Source organism: Lipotes vexillifer, unplaced genomic scaffold (assembly GCF_000442215.2).
Source record: "Lipotes vexillifer unplaced genomic scaffold, Lipotes_vexillifer_v1.1 scaffold22, whole genome shotgun sequence".
NCBI lineage: Eukaryota > Metazoa > Chordata > Mammalia > Artiodactyla > Lipotidae > Lipotes > Lipotes vexillifer.
Genome location: NW_006779050.1, coordinates 3,357,810 through 3,364,184, shown reverse-complemented (window position 1 = coordinate 3,364,184; position 6,375 = coordinate 3,357,810).

Sequence of the window (6,375 nt, the reverse complement as noted above, 5' to 3'; positions counted from 1 at the left end):
TGGCCATATATGACAAACCCACAGCAAACATCGTTCTCAATGGTGAATGAATTTTCCTCTAAAATCAAGAACAAGACAACGATGTCCACCGTCACCACTATTATTTAACATAGTTTTAGAAGTCCTAGTCACAGCAATCAGAGAAGAAAAAGAAATAAAAGGGATACAAATTGGAAAAGAAGAAGTAAAACTGTCACTGTCTGCAGATGACATGATACTATACACAGACAATCCTAAAGATGCCACCAGAAAACTACTAGAGCTAATCAATGAATTTGGTAAAGTTGCAGGATACAAAATTAATACACAGAAATCCCTTGCATTCCTATATACTAACAACAAAAGATCAGAAAGAGAGATTAAGGAAACAATCCCATTCACCATTGCAACAAAAAGAATAAAATACCTGGGAATAAAGCTACCTAAGGAGGTAAAAGACCTGTACACAGAAAACTATAAGACACTGATGAAATAAATCAAAGATGACACAAACAGATGGAGAGATATACCATGTTCTCGGATTGGAAGAATCAATATTGTGGAAAGGACTATACTACCTAAAGCAATCTACAGATTCAATGAAATCCATATCAAGTTACCAATGGCATGTTTTACAGAACTAGAACAAAAAAAATCTTAAAATTTGTATGCAGACACAAAAGACCCCAAATAACCAAAGAAATCTTGAGGGAAGAAAATGGAGCTGGAGGAATCAGACTCCCTGACTTCAGACTCTACCACAAAGCTGCAATGGTCAAGACAATACACAAATACACAATGGCACAAAAACAGAAATATAGATCAATGGAACAGGATAGAAAGCCCAGAGTTAAATCCACGCACCTATGGTCAACTTATCTATGACAAAGGAGCAAGGATATACAATGGAGAAAAGACAGTCTCTTCAATAAGTGGTGCTGGGAAAACTAGACAGCTACATGTAAAAGAATGAAATTAGAACAATCCCTAACACCATACACAAAACTAAACTCAAAATGGATTAGATCTAAATGTAAGACTGGACACTATAAAACTCTTAGAGGAAAACATAGGAAGAACACTCTTTGACATAAATCACAGCAAAGTCCTTTTTGACCCACCTCCTAGAGTAATGGAAATAAAAACAAAAATAAACAAATGGGACCTAGTGAAACTTAAAAGCTTTTGCGCAGCAAAGGAAACTGTAAACAAGACGTAAAGACAACCCTCAGAATGCGAGAAAGTATTTGCAAACGAATCAACAGACAAAGGATTGATCCCCAAAATATATAAACAGCTCATGCAGCTCAATATTAAAAAAACAAACAACCCAATCAGAAAAAGGGCAGAAGACCTAAATAGACATTTCTCCAAAGAAGACATGCAGATGGCCAAGAGGCACATGAAAAGCTGCTCAACATCACTAATTATTAGAGAAATGCAAATCAAAACTACAATGAGGTATTACCTCACACCTATTAGAATGGGCATCATCAGAAAAATCTACAAACAACAAATGCTGGAGAAGGTGTGGAGAAAAGGGAAGCCTCTTGCACTGTTGGTGGGAATGTAAATTGATACAGCCACTATGGAGAACAGTATGGAGGTTCCTTAAAAAACTAAAAATAGAAATACCATATGACCTAGCAATCCCACTACTTGGGCATATACCTAGAGAAAACCATAATTCAAAAAGACACATGCACCCCAATGTTCATTGTAGCACTGTTTACAATAGCCAAGTCATTGAAGCAACCTAAATGCCCATCAAGAGACTAATGCATCAAGAAGATATGGTACATATATACAATGGAATATTACTAAGCCATTTGAAAGGAACGAAACTGGGTCATTTGTAGAGATGTGGATCGACCTAGAGACAGTCATACAGAGTGAAGTAAGTCAGAAAGAGAAAAACAAATATAGTATATTAACGCATATATGTGGAATCTAGAAAATAGTACAGATGAACCCGTTTGCGAGGCAGAAATGGAGACACAGATGTAGAGCACAAACATATAGACACCAAGGGGGAAAGGGGGGGGCGGGGGGTGGTGGGATGTATTGGGAGATTAGGATTGACATATATACACTAATATGTATAAAATAGATAACTAATAAGAATGTGCTATAGAAATAATTTAATTTAATTTAAAAAAATAAAGAATTTAACTCAGAGCTTCCTGGTAGACACTTAGAAAATACATATGAATTTATTTATTTATCCTCCAAGTTTACATGAAAATTTTAATTGTCCATAATTTAAACTAAATAACATTAAACACAACTGCCATATGAAATTTAAATTATTGGGGAAAATTAATGGTAAGATATATAAACCCTTTTAAAAAAATTTTAATAGATTTATTTTTTAGATTCACAGCAAAATTAAATGGAAGGTACAGAGTTTTCCCATACACTCCCCTGCTCCCACACACTCATAGCCTCCCCCATTATCAACATCCCCCACCAGAGTGGTACACTTGTTACAAACAAGTGCACCTACACTGACACATTATAATCACCCAAAGTTCATAGTTTCTTTTTTTTTTTTTAATAAAATTATTTATTTTATTTATTTTTGGCTGTGTTGGGTCTTTGTTGCTGAGTACATGCTTTCTCTAGTTGCGGCGGGCGGGGGCTACTCTTCGTTGTGCTGCACGGGCTCTAGGTGTGCAGGCTTCAGTAGTTGTGGCTTAGCAGGCTCTAGAGCACAGTAGTTGTGGAGCACAGGCTTAGTTGCTCCGTGGCATGTGGGATCTTCCCGAACCAGGGCTCGAACCCATGTTCCCTGCATTGGCATGTGGATTCTTTAACCACTGGACCATCAGGGAAGCCCCAAAGTCCATTGTTTCCACTAGGGTTCACTCTTGGTATTGTGCCTTCTATGGGTTTTGACAAATGTATAATGGCATGCATCCCCGCCATCACCATATGATACAGAATTGTTCCACTGCTCTAAAATTTCTCTGTGCCCTGCTCATCATCCCCTTCTCCTCATTAACACTTGGCAATCATTGATCTTTTTGCTGTCTCCATAGTTTTCTGGAAGCCACTTTTAAAAGGGAAACGATATAGTAAGTGTTCATCAGAAAATAGAAGACATAAAATTTTCTCCAAAGAAACAAAATTACTCCAAAGAAACAAAATTTTTATTGGCCTGAAATTCTGTAAGAAATTAGTTTATGGGATCAAAACATATACATCAGAAAACATCCACAACAATCTTCCAGAAAGTGCAGGTGCAGATCTTATTTAACTATATCTTATAATAAACTCATTTAAGCTGTAGGTCCAACTTAGTAAGAGAAGAATCTTCCAGGTCCTAAGTTAAGTTCTAAGAGACTAACTTGATCCAAGGTTAATATCTGGGAATCAAGAGGAATTGTTAGATAGCACATCCCCTTATCTCGGTTGGCTTCCATAAATATCATTTAAGAGGGATTTTTATAAGCACTAAAGTTTTGCCTAAAGAATTGGTCTTCCGTGTTGTTTGAGAACAGATCCACGCTTTAGAGACCAGAAGAGTAGGTTGATAATTATGAAAGGTGAAAAGCTTAACTGGTACTTCCCACCGTGTGGCAGTGGGATGCGAGAGTATTTTAGGCAACTTTGAATTTGCCCAAATACTTTGATAAAAGCTAAATTGAGATTAGAGATTCACAACACAGCATTGTCAGAGCTGGTTTAGGCATAGAAAATATTCAGGCAAGTGTTTGCAGTTGCCTGTCTTAGACATCGAAAAATCTTAGAGAAGCATTTAATTCCCAGCAGTAAAACCAATCAGTATTTGTTGAGCACTTATTACATGTACCATGTGCTTGACTAGGTACTTTACACAATTTACCTGATTTAATTGGGTGAGTTATACATTAAGAATTCCCAAATAAATATATTGACTTATTGTATGATGAAAATCATAGACTAAGTGAATTTTGGAGAATGATTTTCAAGTACAATGATTTTTCAGTGATGTCATAGTTAGTGTTAAGTTTTCTTTCTGGCAGTAATTAAATACTATGTTTACTGATTTCTTGAGGCTATGGCAAAGACAATGCTAGATATTCAATTAAAAGTTTTCATTTTCCTCCTTGGCACACTGGAAAAATATATTTTCCAAATTCTCTTGCAGTTAAGTTGGAGCCATGTAACGAGGTAGTGGCCAGTGGAATGCCACAAACCCCCAGGTATAATTGCCTGGGCTCTCTCTCTCCCTTGGCCACGTGGCCACAGGAGAACTCCAGGACGATAAAACCACAGGACAGAAGGAGCCCAGCTGCTCGAATAGCCACTTGCAAAGGATCACTTAGGAGAGCTGTCCAACCTGCGTTAAATTTTTGCACTAATGAAAGGAACTGAATTGTGTTAAGCCAAAGATATTAGGAGTAATGTGTTAAAGAAGCTGGCCAGTGTTACCACTCTTGGTTTTGTGATACTAATCATTAAGATACAAATTTAAAACAGCTGAAAGGTAAGAGACTAAACATAACTATTTCATAATTCTTGAAACTGCTTTCTAATGTGTTGGTCAGCCATTCATGCCTATTTCAATTCTTCCAGTGATACTAAAATAGAATTGAAGGCCTATCAAATAAAGTCTTTCATTGTCTTTGCAGAATTACTTGAAGATGGATGAGAATCATTGACAGTGAGTACAGTTGTCCTTCCATATCCGCAGGGGATTGGTTCCAGGACCCCTATGGAGACCAAAATCCACAGATGCTCAAGCTCCTTAAATAAAATGGTGTAGTACGGTTGGCCTTCCTTTATCCGTGGGTTCCCACATTTGCAGATTCAACCAGTGGTGATCCATCTTCAGTTCCATCTTTGTGACAACCCTATTGGCCTAGTGTCCAGTCTCTGTAAGGGACACATGCACAGTCACTGAACTCAGGCTGTTCCAAAGCTATGGTTTGCCATCTGGCATATTTGGTTCTCCCTGTCTAAATGCAGTTTACCAATCAGGGGTCCATTTTTACCAGCCACATAACTACACAGTTCACAAATCACCTTATCAAGTTGCCAGGGGAACAATGCTAAAAAGTTAACATAAGGTCAAATTCTCATGAAGAATGGGAGAGGATTTTGTTAACCGTTTACCCACATAGAGGTTTCTGTCAACTTGACTGTAATGGATTCTTTTAATATATTCCTAGATTGTACTTACTAATCATTTATTTAGGGCTCTTGCATTGATATTCATATCTGTACATGTGTGTATGTTTGTGCACATATGAAAAGGCTGTTTTTTCAGGTGTAGATATCAATGACTTCTCAGGAATAATTCGTAAGCATTTCTTTTTTGATATTTTAGAAGAATTTAAATAGTATTAGAATTATCTGTTCTTTGAAGGGGTGGTATGCTCTGATTGTGGTATAGCTACAGCTGCTGTGTGTAGGCTGGAAAGCTTGTGACTCATGTTATTTTGTAAAATTATTACTGTGCTCATTGGAAGGTACAGTATATCCAGACAAAAGGAATATCATTATAGAAAATGAGAATGTTAGTATATTTGCTGCTCCTTGTTGCTTTTACAAGGTATCTTAAGAAAGGGATGGCCTCAGGCAAGAACTGGCTGTTTTACAAGCAGAAATGGCAGGAAATGAGAATGTCCAGAAATTTCGGGCCTCCCAGGGTTGAAAAAGACAACTGCTTTTACGCCCTGAACATTAATATAAATATATATCTGATCCCTGTGGCAAGGATCAGAGTAAGGGTGTGGCCCTCCCAAACAACCCTATAATTTCAGCTAGCCTCAAGGTGGCCTCCATTAAGATGAAAGAGTAAGGTATGGACATGAGGAATCAAAGAAATAAAGCAGGCTTAAGAACTAGGACTAGAAAAGATTTTGGTTATGTTATCTGCACAAGGAACTGACTGGAAGCAATTAGATCAGAAGTCTATTAGGGTTTTAAGGAGATCTTAAAGCCACAGAAACCATGAGTCTGGCCTGAAAATGTGGTCTCTCTTAGCTCCTTAAAAGCAACACTCAGGCCTTCAAATCTGTACCAGTAGGAAAAGAACTGTCAGTGATGTACAGTCCCCAAGGAAGGCATATGCTCCAATAGTCACTTCTGATGTGGCCCTAGAGGATGGATGAATGGACAAGGTAGTAGAAGCAGGGGTGACCTGATTGTCTGACCCTCCCTCTGCTGCCAGAGAAGAGCATCTCTGTAATTCTTGCTCACCCGGGGTCAAATCTGCTGTGAAGGGCTTCCCTAGTGGCGCAGTGGTTGAGAGTCCGGCTGCCGATTCAGGGGACACGGGTTCATGCCCCGGTCCGGGAAGATCCCACATGCCGCGGAGCGGCTGGGCCCGTGAGCCATGGCCGCTGAGCCTGCGCGTCCGGAGCCTGTGCTCTGCAACGGGAGAGGCCGCAACAGTGAGAGGCCCGC